At 40.3% G+C, this 18,941-nt stretch overlaps 1 non-coding gene across 1 annotated transcript; it reads left to right on the top strand.

Moving 5' to 3' along the window:
• The first annotated feature begins 10,132 nt into the window (after positions 1-10,132).
• LOC130942978 (small nucleolar RNA R71) lies at positions 10,133-10,240 on the top strand. The gene has a single exon (XR_009071520.1). It is a non-coding gene; the product is annotated as a small nucleolar RNA R71 (small nucleolar RNA).
• Positions 10,241-18,941: the final 8,701 nt, after the last annotated feature.

The following is an 18,941-nucleotide window of genomic DNA, read 5'->3' as shown; positions in this document are numbered from 1 at the left end:
AATCCTTCGGAACCTTGGGAAAGGAATGGAGGATTCATGCTAGAGAAGCTTTCTCACAGTGAATTGGATTGGGATTTGGATGGATATTGTGACATGTAATCCTACCAAATTGTGGTTCATGAAACTGTGTGGTATAATTAGTGATCGAGCATCATCTCTTCTTATGAACATTTAAACCAAGGGATTGGGAATTTGTTTGTTTTTAGAGAGAATTGGTGAGCCAAGGGATTGGGATCCAATCATATAAGATTGCCAAGCAAAATTCAATGAATGCATTGGTTGAGGAAGGGATAAAAATGTTTTGATTCGGAGATCTCAATATCTCCTGAAACCCAATGAATTCCCCATTTCTGATCTACCACTTTCTCTTTATATTCTGCAATTAAATTCATGCAATCACCCCGATCCACTTTTAATTTCAGCAATTTAGCTTCTCGCTCTTTAATTCATGCAATTTAACATTCCGCAATTCTCATCTAAATCTTGATTCCGCTCAACTAGAACACACTTCTAATCCGAATTGCTCACTCAACCAATCCTTGTGGGATTCGACCTCACTCTATTGTGAGTTTTTACTTGACGATAACCGGTGCACTTGCCGGAAGGAATTTTTGCCGATCGTGCAATTTCCTAAAATCGTAGCTATCAAATTTATAGCGACACCAACTTGCTGATGGCTCCATTAAATACCCATCAGGCGTGATTAAAGACATGATTGTTAAGGTTGGGCTATTTGCCTTTCCCACTGACTTTGTGGTGCTGAAAATGGAGGAGCACAAGAGTGCAATTCTCATTCTAGGAAGACCTTTCCTAGCAACTGGACGAACCCTCATTGACGTCCAAAAAGGGGAAGTAACCTTGAGAGTCAATGAGGACGAGTTTAAGTTGAATGTTGTCAAAGCTATGCAGCATCCAGACATCCAAAATGACTGCATGAGCATTGATATTATTGACTCTCTGGTAAAAGAGGTCAATATGACTGAGAGTCTCGAATCAGAGCTAGAGGATATCTTTAAAGATGCTCAGCCTGATCTGAAGGAACCAGAGAGAATAATAGAACCTCTGAAAATCCCTCAGGAAGAGGAGAAACCTCCCAAACCCGAGCTCAAACCATTACCACCATCCATGAAATATGTATTTCTGGGAGAAGGTGATACCTTTCCTGTAATCATAAGCTCTACCTTAGAGCCACAGGAAGAAGAAGCACTAATTCAAGTGCTAAGGACACACAAGACAGCTCTTGGGTGGTCCATCAGTGATCTTAAGGGCATTAGCCCAGCCATATGTATGCACAAGATCCTATTGAAGGGTGACGCTAAGCCAGTAGTTTAACCACAGAGGCAGCTGAATCCAACCATGAAGGAGGTGGTGCAGAAGGAGGTCACTAAATTACTAGAGGCTGGGATTATTTATCCTATTTCTGATAGCCCCCAGGTAAGCCCTGTCCAAGTTGTCCCTAAGAAGGGTGGCATGACAGTAGTTCATAATGAAAAAAATGAACTGGTTCCTACAAGAACAGTTACAGGGTGGCGTATGTGTATTGATTATAGAAGGCTCAATACAGCTACCAGAAAGGATCATTTTCCTTTACCATTCATAGACCAGATGCTAGAAAGACTAGTAGGTCATGAATACTACTGCTTCCTGGATAGATATTCAGGTTATAATCAAATTGCAGTAGACCCCCAGGATCAAGAGAAAACAGCATTCACATGTCCATCCAGAGTATTTGCATACAGAAGGATGCCATTTGGTCTGTGCAATGCACCTGCAACCTTTCAAAGGTGCATGCTCTCTATTTTCTCTGATATGGTGGAAAAATTTCTGGAAGTCTTCATGGATGACTTTTCAGTATTTGGATACTCATTCAGCTCCTGTCTTGACCATCTAGCACTTGTTCTAAAGAGGTTCTAAGAGACTAACCTGGTTTCAAACTGGGAGAAATGTCACTTTATGGTGACTGAAGGAATTGTCCTTGGGCACAAAATTTCGAACAAGGAAATAGAGGTGGATCAAGCTAAGGTAGAGGTAATTGAAAAATTACCACCACCTGCCAATGTTAAGGCAATCAGAAGCTTTCTAGGGCATGCAGGATTTTATAGGAGGTTTATAAAAGACTTTTCAAAAATCGCCAAACCTCTGAGTAATCTGCTAGCTGCTGACACACCATTTATCTTTGATAAGGAGTGTCTGCAGGCGTTTGAGACTCTGAAAGCTAAGCTGGTCACAGCACCAATCATCTCTGCACCAGACTAGACATTACCAGTTGAACTGATGTGTGGTGCCAGTGACCATGCCATTGGTGCAGTGTTGGGACAAAGGCATGACAAGCTTCTGCACGTCATTTACTATGCCAGTCGTGTTTTAAATGACGCACAAAAGAACTACACAACCACAGAAAAAGAGTTACTTGCAGTGGCTTACGCCATTGACAAGTTCAGATCCTATTTAGTAGGATCAAAAGTGATTGTGTACACTAACCATGCTGCTCTTAAATTTCTACTCACAAAGCAGAATTAAAAACCCAAACTCATTAGATGGGTGTTGCTTCTGCAAGAGTTTGATATAGAAATAAGAGACGGAAAAGGGACAGAGAACCAAGTAGCAGATCACCTGTCCCGAATAGAACTAGTAGAAGGGGCATCCCTCCCTCTTACTGAGATCTCTGAAAACTTTTCAGATGTGCAACTCTTTGCCATCCAGGAAGTGCCATGGTTTGCAGACATTACAAACTATAAGGCAGTGAGATTCATACCCAAGGAGTACAATAGGCAGCAATCAAAAAAATTGATCACGGATGCAAAGTACTATCTTTGGGATGAACCATATCTCTGCAAGAGATGTGTACACGGAGTAATCCGTAGTTGTGTGCCTAAGGAAGAAGCACAAAAGATCCTCTGGCACTGCTATGGATCACAGTATGGAGGACATTTTGAAAGTGAGCGAACAGCTACAAGAGTCCTCCAATGTGGCTTCTACTGGCCTACTCTCTATAAAGACTCCCCAGTGTTTGTACTTAATTGTGACAGTTGCCAAAGATCTGGTAATCTGCCTCACAGTTATGCCATGCCTTAACAAGGGATCTTGGAGATTGAGTTGTTTGATGTATGGGGTATTGACTTCATGGGCCTTTCCCACCATCATACTCAAACACTTATATTCTGGTGGCAGTGGATTATGTATCCAAATGTGTTGAAGCTATTGCAACACCCACTAATGATACTAAGATAGTGCTGAAATTCCTCCAGAAACACATCTTCAGCAGATTTGGTATCCCTAGAGTACTAATCAGTGATGGGGGCACTTATTTCTGCAATAAACAGATTTACTCTGCTTTGGTTCGGTATGAAGTTAGCCACAAGGTGGCCACTCCATATCATCCACAGACAAATGGGCAAGCTGAAGTCTCTAATAGAGAACTTAAAAGAATCCTGGAACGGACTGTGATTAACCGTAGAAGGGATTGGGCAAGAAGCTTGGATGATGCTCTGTGGGCATACAGAACAGCATTCAAGACTCCTATAGAAACTTCTCCATACCAGCTTGTGTATGGAAAATTCTGTCACTTGCCAGTGGAACTGGAGCATAAGGCCTATTGGGCAACCAGATGCCTAAACCTTGATGCCAAGTTAGCTAGAGAAAAACGATTGCTCCAGTTAAATGAGCTAGAGGAATTCAAACTCAATGCTTTCGAAAATGCAAAAATTTACAAAGAGAAAGCAAAAAGATGGCATGATAAGAAGTTGTCATCCAGAGTCTTTGAGCCAGGACAGAACGTTCTGCTATTTAATTCTAGGCTCAGATTATTCCCTGGGAAATTGAAATCCCGGTGGAGAGGTCCATATGTGATTACAAGTGTGTCACCATATGGATATGTGGAGCTTCAGGATAATGATTCTAACAAAAAGTTCATTGTTAATGGACAGAGAGTCAAATATTATCTTGAAAGCAATTTTGAGCAAGAATGCTCAAAATTGAGACTTGATTAAAGCTCAATAATAGTCCAGCTAAAGACAATAAAGAAGCGCTTGCTGGGAGGCAACTGGTGCACGAAATTGTGATCATCAATGGCGCCATCAACATGGTACGCTCATTGCAATCTCAACTCTTTATCACAACTCTACACAACTAACCAACAAGTGCACTGGGTCGTCCAAGTAATAAACCTTACGCGAGTAAGGGTCGATCCCACGGAGATTGTTGGTATGAAGCAAGCTATGATCACCTTGTAAATCTTAGTCAGGCAGACTCAAATGGGTATAGATGATGAATAAAACATAAAGATAAAGATAGAGATACTTATGTAATTCATTGGTAAGAACTTCAGATAAGTGAATGGAGATGCTTTGTCCCTTTCGTCTCTCTGCTTTCCTACTGTCTTCATCCAATCCTTCTTACTCCTTTCCATGGCAAGCTTATGCAAGGGTTTCACCGTTGTCAATGGCTACCTCCCATCCTCTCAGTGGAAATGTTCAACGCACCCTGTCACGGCACGGCTATCCATCTGTCGGTTCTCAATCAAGCCGGAATAGAATCCAGTGATTCTTTTGCGTCTGTCACTAACGCCCCGCCCTCAGGAGTTTGAAGCACGTCACAGTCATTCAATCATTGAATCCTACTCAGAATACCACAGACAAGGTTAGACCTTCCGGATTCTCTTGAATGCCGCCATCAGTTCTTGCCTATACCACGAAGACTCTGATCTCACAGAATAGCTGGCTCGGTTGTCAGGCGAGCGCTCGGTTGTCAGGCGATCAACCATGCATCGTGTATCAGGAATCCAAGAGATATTCACCCAATCTAAGGTAGAACGGAGGTGGTTGTCAGTCACACGTTCATAGGTGAGAATGATGATGAGTGTCACGGATCATCACATTCATCAAGTTGAAGAACAAGTGATATCTTGGAACAAGAACAAGCGGAATTGAATAGAAGAACAATAGTAATTACATTAATACTCGAGGTACAGCAGAGCTCCACACCTTAATCTATGGTGTGTAGAAACTCCACCATTGAAAATACATAAGAACAAGGTCTAGGCATGGCCGTGAGGCCATCCTCCCAATGATCTAAGAACTATATGTCCAAAGATGATCTAGAGATCTAAAGTGATCAAAAGATGAAAAATACAATAGTAAAAGGTCCTATTTATAGGGAACTAGTAGCTTAAGAATTACAAAGGTGAGTAAATGACATAAAAATCCACTTCCAGGCCCACTTGGTGTGTGCTTGGGCTGAGCATTGAAGCATTTTCGTGTAGAGACTTCTCTTGGAGTTAAATGCCAGCTTTTGTGCCAGTTTGGGCGTTTAACTCCCACTTTGGTGCCAGTTCCGGCGTTTAACGCTGGGAATTCTGAAGGTGACTTTGAACGCTAGTTTGGGCCATCAAATTTTGGGCAAAGTATGGACTATCATATATTTCTGGAAAGCCCAAGATGTCTACTTTCCAACGCCGTTGAGAGCGTGCCAATTGGGCTTCTGTAGCTCCAGAAAATCCACTTCGAGTGCAGGGAGGTCAGAATCCAACAGCATCTGCAGTCCTTTTTAGTCTCTGAATCAGATTTTTGCTCAGGTCCCTCAATTTCAGCCAGAAAATACCTGAAATCACAGAAAAACACACAAACTCATAGTAAAGTCCAGAAAAGTGAATTTTAATTAAAAACTAATAAAAATATACTAAAAACTAACCAAATCATACTAAAAACATACTAAAAACAATGCCAAAAAGCGTACAAATTATCCGCTCATCACAACACCAAACTTAAATTGTTGCTTGTCCTCAAGCAACTGAAAATCAAATAAGATAAAAAGAAGAGAATATGCAATGAATTCCAAAAACATCTATGAAGATCAGAATTAATTAGATGAGCGGGGCTTTTAGCTTTTTGCCTCTGAACAGTTTTGGCATCTCACTCTATCCTTTGAAATTCAGAATGATTGGCTTCTTTAGGAACTCAGCATCCGGATAGTGTTATTGATTCTCCTAGTAAAGTATGATGATTCTTGAACACAGCTACTTTATGAGTCTTGGCCGTGGCCCAAAGCACTCTGTCTTCCAGTATTACCACCGGATACATACATGCCACAGACACATAATTGGGTGAACCTTTTTAGATTGTGACTCAGCTTTGCTAGAATCTCCAATTAGAGGTGTCCAGGGTTCTTAAGCACACTCTTTTTGCCTTGGATCACAACTTTATTTCTTTCTTTTTCTTTCTTTTTTTTTTTGTATTCACTGCTTTTTCTTGCTTCAAGAATCATTTTTATGATTTTTCAGATCCTCAGTAACATGTCTCCTTTTTCATCATTCTTTCAAGAGCCAACATTCATGAACCACAAATTCAAAAGACATATGCACTGTTTAAGCATACATTCAGAAAACAAAAGTGTTGCCACCACATCAAAATAATTAATCTGTTATAAAATTCAAAATTCATGCAATTCTTCTCTTTTTCAATTAAGAACATTGTTTATTTAAGAAAGGTGATGGATTCATAGGACATTCATAACTTTAAGGCATAGACACTAAGACACTAATGATCATAAGACACAAACATGGATAAACATAAGCATGAAAATTCGAAAAACAAGAAAATAAAGAACAAGGAGATTAAAGAACGGGTCCACCTCAGTGATGGCGGCTTGTTCTTCCTCTTGAAGATCTTATGGAGTGCTTGAGCTCTTCAATGTCTCTTCCTTGTCTTTGTTGCTCCTCTCTCATGATTCTTTGATCTTTTCTAATTTCATGGAGGAGGATGGAATGTTCTTGGTGCTCCACCCTTAGTTGTCCCATGTTGGAACTCAATTCTCCTAGGGAGGTGTTAATTTGCTCCCAATAGTCTTGTGGAGGAAAGTGCATCCCTTGAGGCATCTCAGGGATCTCATGATGAGAGGGGTCTCTTGTTTGCTCCATCCTTTTCTTAGTGATGGGCTTGTCCTCATCAATGAGGATGTCTCCTTCTATGTCAACTCCTACTGAATAACAGAGGTGACAAATGAGATGAGGAAAGGCTAACCTTGCCAAGGTAGAGGACTTGTCCGCCACCTTATAGAGTTCTTGGGCTATAACCTCATGAACTTCCACTTCTTCTCCAATCATGATGCTATGAATCATGATGGCCCGGTCTAGAGTAACTTCGGACCGGTTGCTAGTGGGAATGATTGAGCGTTGGATAAACTCCAACCATCCTCTAGCCACGGGCTTGAGGTCATGCCTTCTTAATTGAACCGGCTTCCCTCTTGAATATCTCTTCCATTGGGCGCCCTCTTCACAAATGTCAGTGAGGACTTGGTCCAACCTTTGATCAAAGTTGACCCTTCTAGTGTAAGGATGTTCATCTCCTTGCATCATGGGCAAGTTAAATGCCAGCCTTACATTTTCCGGACTAAAATCTAAGTATTTCCCCCGAACCATTGTAAGCCAATTCTTTGGGTTCGGGTTCACACTTTGATCATGGTTCTTGGTGATCCATGCATTGGCATAGAACTCTTGAACCATTAAGATTCCGACTTGTTGAATGGGGTTGGTAAGAACTTCCCAACCTCTTCTTCGAATCTCATGTCGGATCTCTGGATATTCACTCTTTTTGAGTTTGAAAGGGACCTCGGGGATCACCTTCTTCAAGGCCACAACTTCATAGAAGTGGTCTTGATGCACCCTTGAGATGAATCTCTCCATCTCCCATGACTCGGAGGTGGAAGCTTTTGCCTTCCCTTTCCTCTTTCTAGAGGTTTCTCCGGCCTTGGATGCCATAAATGGTTATGGAAAAACAAAAAGCAATGCTTTTACCACACCAAACTTAAAAGGTTTGCTCGTCCTCGAGCAAAAGAAGAAAGAAGAGAGTAGAAGAAGAAGAAAATGGAGGAGATGGAGATGGCTTATGGTTCGGCCAAAGGGGGAGAAGTGGTGTTTAGGGTGTGTGAAAATGAAGGAGTGAAGATGGGTTTATATAGGGGTGAAGAAGAGAGAGGGTGGTGGGGATCCTGTGGGGTCCACAGATCCTGAGGTGTCAAGGAAAAGTCATCCCTGCACTAAATGGCATGCAAAATTGCGTTTTGAGCCAATTCTGGCGTTAAACGCCGGGCTGGTGCCCATTTCTGGCGTTTAACGCCAAGTGCTTGCCCTTTTCTGGCGTTTAACGCCAGTCTGGTGCCCCTTTCTGGCGTTAAACGCCCAGAATGGTGCCAGACTGGGCGTTAAACGCCCATCTGCTAGCCTTACTGGCGTTTAAACGCCAGTAGGTTCTTCCTCCAGGGTGTGCTATTTTTCTTCCTGTTTTTCATTCTGTTTTTGCTTTTTCAATTGATTTTGTGACTTCTCATGATCATCAACCTACAGAAAACATAAAATAACAAAGGGAAATAGATAAAATATAACATTGGGTTGCCTCCCAACAAGCGCTTCTTTAATGTCAGTAGCTTGACAGAGGGCTCTCATGGAGCCTCACAAATGCTCAGAGCAATGTTGAAACCTCCCAATACCAAACTTAGAGTTTGAATGTGGGGGTTCAACACCAAACTTAGAGTTTGGTTGTGGCCTCCCAACACCAAACTTAGAGTTTGACTGTGGGGGCTCTGTTTGACTCTATTTTGAGAGAAGCTCTTCATGCTTCCTCTCCATGGTGACAGAGGGATATCCTTGAGCCTTAAACACAAAGGATTCTTCATTCACTTGAATGATCAGTTCACCTCCATCAACATCAATCACATCCTTAGCTGAGGCTAGGAAGGGTCTGCCAAGGATGATGGATTTATCCATGCATTTCCCAGTCTCTAGGACTATGAAATCAGCAGGGATGTAATGGTCTTCAATTTTCACCAGAACATCCTCTACAAGTCCATACGCTTGTTTTCTTGAATTGTCTGCCATCTCTAGTGAGATTCTTGCAGCTTGCACCTCAAAGATCCCTAGCTTCTCCATTACAGAGAGAGGCATGAGGTTTACACTTGACCCTAAGTCACACAGAGCCTTCTTGAAGGTCATGGTGCCTATGGTACAAGGTATTGAAAACTTCCCAGGATCTTGTCTCTTTTGAGGTAATTTCTGCCTAGACAAGTCATCCAGTTCTTTGGTGAGCAAAGGAGGTTCGTTCTCCCAAGTCTCATTTCCAAATAACTTGTCATTTAGCTTCATGATTGCTCCAAGGTATTTAGCAACCTGCTCTTCAGTGACATACTCATCCTCTTTAGAGGAGGAATACTCATCAGAGCTCATGAAAGGCAGAAGTAAGTCCAATGGAATCTCTATGGTCTCATTTTGAGCCTCAGATTCCCATGGTTCCTCATTAGGGAACTCAGTGGAGGCCAGTGGACGTCCATTGAGGTCTTCCTCAGTGGCGTTCACTGCCTCTCCCTCCTCTCCAAATTCGGCCATGTTGATGGCCTTGCACTCTCCTTTTGGATTTTCTTCTGTATTGCTTAAAAGAGTACTAGGAGGGAGTTCAGTAACTTTCTTGCTCAGCTGTCCCACTTGTGCCTCCAAATTCCTAATGGAGGACCTTGTTTCAGTCATGAAACTTTGAGTGGTTTTGATTAGATCAGAGACCATGGTTGCTAAGTCAGAGTGGTTCTGTTTAGAATTCTCTGTCTGTTGCTGAGAAGATGATGGAAAAGGCTTGCCATTGCTAAACCTGTTTCTTCCACCATTATTGTTGTTGAAACCTTGTTGAGGTCTCTGTTGATCTTTCCATGAGATATTTGGGTGATTTCTCCATGAAGAATTATAGGTGTTTCCATAGGGTTCTCCCATGCAATTCACCTCTTCCATTGAAGGGTTCTCAGGATCATAAGCTTCTTCTTCAGATGAAGCATCCTTAGTACTACTTGGTGCATTTTGCATTCCAGACAGACTTTGAGAAATCAAATTGACTTGCTGAGTCAATATTTTGTTCTGAGCCAGAATGGCATTCAGAGTATCAATCTCAAGAACTCCTTTCTTCTGATTAGTCCCATTGTTCACAGGATTCCTTTCAGAAGTGTACATGAATTGGCTATTTGCAACCATTTCAATTAGTTCTTGAGCTTCTGCAGGCGTCTTCTTCAGATGAAGAGATCCTCCAGCAGAGCTATCCAAAGACATCTTGGATAGTTCAGACAGACCATCATAGAAAATACCTATGATGCTCCATTCAGAAAGCATGTCAGAAGGACATTTTCTGATCAATTGTTTGTATCTTTCCCAAGCTTCATAGAGGGATTCACCTTCCTTCTGTCTGAAGGTTTGGACTTCCACTCTAAGCTTACTCAATTTTTGAGGTGGAAAGAACTTTGCCAAGAAGGCATTGACTAGCTTTTCCCAAGAGTTCAGGCTGTCTTTAGGTTGTAAGTCCAACCATATTCTAGCTCTGTCTCTTACAGCAAAAGGGAATAGCATAAGTCTGTAGACCTCAGGGTCAACCCCATTAGTCTTGACAGTGTCACAGATTTGCAAGAATTTAGCTAAGAACTGATGAGGATCTTCCAATGGAAGTCCATGGAACTTGCAATTCTGTTGCATTAGAGAAACTAACTGAGGCTTAAGCTCAAAGTTGTTTGCTCCAATGACAGGGATAGAGATGCTTCTCCTATAGAAGTCGGGAGTAGGTGCAGTAAAGTCACCCAGCACCTTCCTTGCATTGTTGTTGTTTTCGGCTGCCATGGGTTCTTCTTCCCTGAAGATTTCTGTTAGGTCCTCTACAGAGAGTTGTGCCTTAGCTTCTCTTAGCTTTCGCTTCAAGGTCCTTTCAGGTTCAGGGTCAGCTTCAACAAGAATGCCTTTGTCTTTGTTCCTGCTCATATGAAAGAGAAGAGAACAAGAAAATGTGGAATCCTCTATGTCACAGTATAGAGATTCCTTGAGGTGTCAGAGAAGAAGAAATTTAGAAGGAAGAGGTAGAAGAATTCGAACTTAATCAGATAGAGTTCGAATTGTGCATTGAGAAGGAGTGGTACTCCATAAATAGAAGGATGTGAGAAGAGAGGAAGAAATTTTCGAAAATTAAGTGAAAGATTTTGAAAACATTTTGAAAAACTTTAATTGATTTTCGAAAACCAAGAGTGGGAAAGAAATCAAGTAATTTTTGAAAAAGATTAAAAAAAAAAGAAACCAAAAAGATATGATTGAAAACTAGTTTGAAAAAGATATGATTGAAAAATTATGGTTTTAAAAAGATATGATTGAAAAGATATAATTTGAAAACAATTTTAAAAAGATTTGATTTTAAAAATTAATGACTTGGCTAACAAGAAAAGATATGATTCAAACATTAAACCTTTCTCAACAGAAAAGGCAACATACTTGAAATGTTGAATCAAATCATTAATTGTTAGCAAGTATCTTTGAAAAAGGAAAGAAATTGATTTTGAAAAAGATTTGATTGAAAAGATATGATTTGAAAAAGATTTGATTTTGAAAAACTTTGAAAACTTGAAAAAAAATTTGCATTAAAAACAGAATCTTCCCTCTTGTGCCATCCTGGCGTTAAACGCCCAGAATGGTGCACATTCTGGCGTTTAACGCCCAATGCTCTACCTTTTTGGGCGTTAAACGCCAAACCAAGCACCCTGGCTGGCATTTAAATGCCAGTCTGTCCTTCTTCACTGGGCGTTTTGAACGCCCAGCTTTTTCTGTGTAATTCCTCTGCTGCATGTTCTGAATCTTCAGTTCCCTGTACTATTGACTTGAAAATAGAACCAAGATCAAATAAACAATGCATGCAAGACACCAAACTTAAAATGAGACATTAGACTTGACAAGAAACATAAAATATTTTTTGTTTTTATGATTTTTATAATTTTTTTATTTTTCGAAAATTAAGTGTAAGAAGAAAATAAAGGTATCAAAATTCTTAATGAGAATTCCAGGAATCATGCAATGTTAGTCTAAAGCTTTAGTCTAAAGGAATTAGACATGAATAGCCAAGCTTCAGCAGGACACTACATTCAAGAGCTAAATTGATGATAATCAATCAGTTTTGGTGATGATAATATCATCACCTTGAAACACTAGAATTCATTCTTAAGAACTCTGAAAAAGACCTAATCTAAGCAACAAGATGAACCATCAGTTGTCCATACACGAAACAATCCCCGGCAACGGCGCCAAAAACTTGGTGCACGAAATTGTGATCATCAATGGCGCCATCAACATGGTACGCTCATTGCAATCTCAACTCTTTATCACAACTCCGCACAACTAACCAGCAAGTGCACTGGGTCGTCCAAGTAATAAACCTTACGCGAGTAAGGGTCGATCCCACGGAGATTGTTGGTATGAAGCAAGCTATGGTCACCTTGTAAATCTTAGTCAGGCAGACTCAAATGGGTATAGATGATGAATAAAACATAAAGATAAAGATAGAGATACTTATGTAATTCATTGGTAAGAACTTCAGATAAGCGAATGGAGATGCTTTGTCCCTTCCGTCTCTCTGCTTTCCTACTGTCTTCATCCAATCCTTCTTATTCCTTTCCATGGCAAGCTTATGCAAGGGTTTCACCGTTGTCAATGGTTACCTCCCATCCTCTCAGTGGAAATGTTCAACGCACCCTGTCACGGCACGGCTATCCATCTGTCAATTCTCAATCAGGCCGGAATAGAATCCAGTGATTCTTTTGCGTCTGTCACTAACGCCCTGCCCTCAAGAGTTTGAAGCACGTCACAGTCATTCAATCATTGAATCCTACTCAGAATACCACAGACAAGGTTAGACCTTCCGGATTCTCTTGAATGCTGCCATCAGTTCTTGCCTATACCACGAAGACTCTGATCTCACGGAATGGCTGGCTCGGTTGTCAGGCGAGCGCTCGGTTGTCAAGCGATCAACCATGCATCGTGTATCAGGAATCCAAGAGATATTCACCCAATCTAAGGTAGAACGGAGGTGGTTGTCAGTCACACGTTCATAGGTGAGAATGATGATGAGTGTCACGGATCATCACATTCATCAAGTTGAAGAACAAGTGATATCTTGGAACAAGAACAAGCGGAATTGAATAGAAGAACAATAGTAATTGCATTAATACTCGAGGTACAGCAGAGCTCCACACCTTAATCTATGGTGTGTAGAAACTCCACCGTTGAAAATACATAAGAACAAGGTCTAGGCATGGCCGTGAGGCCAGCCTCCCAATGATCTAAGAACTAGATGTCCATAGATGATCTAGAGATCTAAAGTGATCAAAAGATGAAAAATACAATAGTAAAAGGTCCTATTTATAGGGAACTAGTAGCTTAAGAATTACAAAGGTGAGTAAATGACATAAAAATCCACTTCCGGGCCCACTTGGTGTGTGCTTGGGCTGAGCATTGAAGCATTTTCGTGTAGAGATTTCTCTTGGAGTTAAACGCCAGCTTTTGTGCCAGTTTGGGCGTTTAACTCCCACTTTGGTGCCAGTTCTGGCGTTTAACGCTGGGAATTCTGAAGGTGACTTTGAACGCCAGTTTGGGCCATCAAATTTTGGGCAAAGTATGGACTATCATATATTGCTGGAAAGCCCAGAATGTCTACTTTCCAACGCCGTTGAGAGCGCGCCAATTGGGCTTCTGTAGCTCCAGAAAATCCACTTCGAGTGCAGGGAGGTCAGAATCCAACAGCATCTACAGTCCTTTTCAGTCTCTGAATCAGATTTTTGCTCAGGTCCCTCAATTTCAGCCAGAAAATACCTAAAATCACAGAAAAACACACAAACTCATAGTAAAGTCCAGAAAAAGTGAATTTTAATTAAAAACTAATAAAAATATACTAAAAACTAACCAAATCATACTAAAAACATACTAAAAACAATGCCAAAAAGCATACAAATTATCCGCTCATCAGCAACCCAGCCATTAACAAAGCTTAATTGTTAATTAAGTGATTTTTACAGGTTTATGTCAACTATCTTCAAGGTAAAATAGCGAATGCTTGAGTTCACAGAGTTACAGAAGGATTCAGAGGATAAAACAGCAAAAAGGAAGCTCACTGGTGTGAAAAAGCTAGTAAGAGCTGTTTTGGGTGTTGAACGCCCAAAAGAAGCATCTACTGGGCGTTCAACGCAGTAGAGATAGCCATCTGAGCGTTAAACGCTAGAAAGAAGCATCTTCTTGGCGTTAAACGCCAGAAAGAAACACCTTCTGGGCGTTGAACGCCAAATTTACAGTGTCTTGGGCGTTCAGAAAAACGCCCAGTGACAAAAGAGTTCCTGGCATTTAACACCAGCTAGAAGCAACAGCTAGGCGATAAACGCCCAGGAGAAGGTACAGTTGGGCGTTAAATGCCCAAAACATGCAGCGTTTGGGCGTTTAACGCCAGGATTGTGGGGAGGAGGTGAATTCATTTTCAACTCAAATTTTTTCCATTTTTCACGTTTCAATTCATGATTTCTTGCATAAACATGTTACAAACTCCCATCTTTCAAACTTCAATTCCAAAAATTTTTAATCCTAATTTCTAAAATCCCTTTTCAAAGATATCAAATATGTTTTAATTCATAAACACAAATTTTTTTTAATACTCTTCAACTTCTTTTCAAATCTTTTTAAATTCTTTTCAAATCTTTTCAAACTCATCATATTTTCTTCTCAAAATTCAGATTTATCTTTTTCAAATATCTTTCATAACTTTTTCATTTTAAATTATATCTTCTTCCTATCATACTTATCTTTTACAAATCATATATTCTATCTTATCTTTTTTTCAAAATTTTCGAAAACCCACCCCCTCCCTTTAAATCCACATTCGGCCTCCCTCCTTTCATCCACCATTCGAAATTAGCTCTCCTTCTATCCCTTTCCTTTCCTTTCTTTTGCTTGAGGACAAGCAACCCTCTAAGTTTGGTGTGTTTATCCGTGATCACTAAGCCATACCCACTAAGATCATGGCTCCTAAGGGGAAGCAAACCACTCCAAGAGGCAAGAAAGAGAATATTCCAAAACCACTTTGGAATCAAGGGAAGTTCTTAACCAAAGAACATTCAAACCATTACTACAAAATAATGGGTCTAAGATCAGTGATCCTGGAAATCAAATTCGATCTGAAAGAAGATGAATATCCAGAGATCCAAGAGCAAATTCAAAACAGGAGTTGGGAAATCCTAGCTAATCCTGAAACAAAGGTGGGAAGAAACATGGTTCGGAAATTCTACTCTAATCTGTGGCAAACAAACAGGCAGAAAATATCTGGAACTGCCCTCTATGACTATCGGACCTTGGTCAGAGGAAAGATTGTTCACATCTACCCTGACAAAATCAGGGAGATCTTTAAGCTACCTAAGCTGAAAGATGACCCAGACTCCTTTAATAGGAGAATGATGAGAACAAATAAGGGCTTGGACAAGATTCTAGAGGACATATGCCTCCCTGGAACCAAGTGGACAACCAGCACCAAGGGCGTCCCAAATCAACTCAAGAGAGAAGATCTCAAACCAGTCGCCAGAGGCTAGCTGGACTTTATTGGGCGTTCTATATTGTCCACTAGCAACTGCTCTGAAGTCACCATTAAAAGAGCAGTGATGATCCATTGCATTATGTTGGGAAGAGAAGTGGAAGTTCATCAGCTGATTTCGTGTGAACTTTACATAATTGCAAACAAGAACTCCAAAGATGCCAAATTGGCTTATCCAAGCTTAATCTCTATGCTATGTAAAGATGCTGGGGTGAAGATGGGAGTAACTGAGTATATTTTAGTTGAGCGACCAATCACCAAAATATCAATGGAAAGACAACAAGTGCAGGACGACCCCATCAAGAGGAGAGCACAGGAATTCCTCCCGAAGATTCCTCAAATTGAATACTGGGAGCATCTTGAAGCATCTGTTGCCAAGTTGCAAGAAGCTATGGACCAAATAAAGGAAGAACAGAATAATCAAAATAGCATGCTTTGCAAACTGCTTGGGGAACAAGAAGAGCAAAGGCGTGACTTGAAAGAACTAAAGCGTCAAAAGCTATCTCTTGAAGGACCAAGCACCCCACAGACTAGAGGAACATCTATTTCCCAAAATAAAGGTTGTTGAGTCCTAATCTTAGATTTAACTCTGTGATATTTATTCTTATAGGAATTTACCTTAGAAGTTATATATGAGTAGTAAGTAGTATATCTATTTTGATTTTATCTCCAAGTAAGCTATAATTTATTTTTCTCATCATCATTAAACATGAATAAAATAGTAGAATTTTTAGAATAAAGAGGCAATAATTTTTCGAGTTCTTAATAAGGAAAATTCTAATTATTTATATGTGGTGGCAATATTTTTTGTCTTCTGAATGAATGCTTGAACAGTGCATATTTTTTATATTGAATTTTATAAATGTTAAAATTGTTGGATCCTGAAAAAATGATGAACAAGAGAAATACTATTGCTGATCTGAAAAATCATGAAATTGATTCTTGAAGCAAGAAAAAGCGGTGAAAAAAAAAAGCAAAAGAGGTAGAAAAAGCTAATAACCCTTTAAACCAAAAGGCAAGGGTGAAAAGGATCCAAGGCTATGAGCATCAATGGATAGGAGGGCCCAAGGAAATAAATCCAGGCCTAAGCGGCTAAAATCAAGCTGTCCCTAACCATGTGCTTGTGGCATGCAGGTCCAAGTGAAAAGCTTGAGACTAAGTGGTTAAAGTCATGATCCAAAGTAAAAGAGTGTGCTTAAGAACTCTGGACACCTCTAATTGGGGACTTTAGCAAGGCTAAGTCACAATCTGAAAAGGTTCACCCATTTATGTGTCTGTGGCATTTCTATATCCGGTAGTAATACTGGAAAACAAAGTGCTTAGGGCCACGGCCAAGACTCATAAAAGTAGCTGTGTTCAAGAATCATCATACTTAACTAGGAGAATCAATAATACTATCTGAATTCTGAGTTCCTATGGATGCCAATCATTCTGAATTTCAAAGGATAAATTGAGATGCTAAAACTGTTCAGAAGCAAAAAGCTACTAGTCCCGCTCATCTAGTTAGAATATGAGCTTCACTTAAAACTCTGAGATACTATTGCTTCTTGATTTCTTTTTATCCTATTTTATTTATCTAGTTGCTTGAGGACAAGCAACTGTTTAAGTTTGGTGTTGTGATGAGCGGATCTTTTATACGCTTTTTGGGGGTAATTTCATGTAGTTTTTAGTATGTTTTAGTTAGTTTTTAGTATATTTTTATTAATTTTTAGGCAAAAATCATATTTCTGGACTTTATTATGAGTTTGTGTGTTTTTCTGTGATTTCAGGTATTTTCTGGCTAAAATTGAGAGAGCTGAGCAAAAATCCGACTCTAGCTGAAAAAGGACTGCTGATGCTGTTGGATTCTGACCTCCTTGCACTCGGAATGGATTTTTTGGAGCTACAGGAGTCAAATTGGCGCGCTCTCAACAGGGTTGGAAAGTAGACATCCAGGGCTTTCCTGCAATATATAATGGTCCATACTTTGCGCGAAGATAAATGATGTAAACTGGCGTTTAACGCCAGTTCCATGTTGCATTCTGGTATTCAGCGCCAGAAACAGGTTGCAAGTTGGAGTTAAACGCCAGAAACAGGTTACAACCTAACGTTTAACTCCAGAAATAGCCCAGGCACGTGAGAAGCTCAAGTCTCAGCCCCAAAACACACCAAGTGGGCCCCAGAAGTGGATTTTTGCATCATCCATCTTAGTTTATTCATTTTCTGTAAACCTAGATTACCAGTTTAGTATTTAAACAACTTTTAGAGATTTATTTTGTATCTCATGATATTTTAGATCTGAACTTTGTACTTTTTGATGGCATGAGTCTCTAAACTCTATTGTTGGGGGTGAGGAGCTTTGTAGTGTGTCGATGAATTAATGCAATTATTTCTGTTTTCCCTTCAAACATGTTTGTTTCTATCTAAGATGTTCATTCGCACTTTAATATGAAGAAGGTGATGATCCGTGACACTCATCACCATTCTCAACCCATGGACGTGTGCCTGACAACCACCTCCGTTCTACATTAGATTGAATGAGTATCTCTTAGATTCCTTAATCAGAATCTTTGTGGTATAAGCTAGAATCTATTGGCAGCATCCTTGAGAATCTGGAAGGTCTAAACCTTGTCTGTGGTATTCTTAGTAGGATTCAGGGATTAGATGACTGTGACGAGCTTCAAACTCGCGAGTGTTGGGCGTAGTGACAGACGCAAAAGGATCAATGGATCCTATTCCGACATGATCGAGAACCGACAGATGATTAGCCGTGCTGTGACAAAGCATTTGGACCATTTTCACTGAGAGGATGCGAAGTAGCCATTGACAACGGTGATGCCCTACATACAGCTTGCCATGGAAGGAGCCTTGCGTGTTTGAAAGTGAGGAAGCATTATGTTACAGGAATTCAGAAGACAAAGCATCTCCAAAACTCCAACATATTCTCCATTACTGCATAATAAGTATTAATTAATCCATGCTCTCTTGTTTATTTGCAAGTCAATTGATAACTATAATTGGTATCCTAACTAAGATTAATAAGATAACCATAGTTTGCTTCAAGCCAACAATCTCCGTGGGATTCGACCTTTACTCACGTAAGGTATTACTTGGATGCCCAGTGCACTTGCTGGTTAGTTGTGCGGATTGCAAAAGTGTGATTGCAATTTCGTGCACCAGCTGCCTACTATACTCTTTGGGTATGAATCTCACAGCCTTGTAATTTGCAATGTCTGCAAACCATGGTACTTCCTGGATGGCAAAGAGTTGCTCATCCGAAAAGTTTTCAGAGATCTCCGTAAGAGGGAGGGACGCCCCTTCTACTGGTTCTATTCAGGACAGGTGATCTGCTACTTGGTTCTCTATCCCTTTTCTGTCTCTTATTTCTATATCAAACTCTTGCAGAAGCAACACCCATCTGATGAGTCTGGGTTTTGAATCCTGCTTTGTGAGTAGATATTTAAGAGCAGCATGGTCAGTGTACACAATCACTTTTGATCCTACTAAATAAGATCTGAACTTGTCAATGGCAAAAACCACTGCAAGTAACTCTTTTTTTGT

This window comes from Arachis stenosperma, chromosome 7 (assembly GCF_014773155.1).
Source record: "Arachis stenosperma cultivar V10309 chromosome 7, arast.V10309.gnm1.PFL2, whole genome shotgun sequence".
Taxonomy (NCBI): domain Eukaryota; kingdom Viridiplantae; phylum Streptophyta; class Magnoliopsida; order Fabales; family Fabaceae; genus Arachis; species Arachis stenosperma.
The sequence above is the reverse complement of the archived record's forward strand: the minus strand, read 5'-3'. Positions and strand labels throughout refer to the sequence as shown.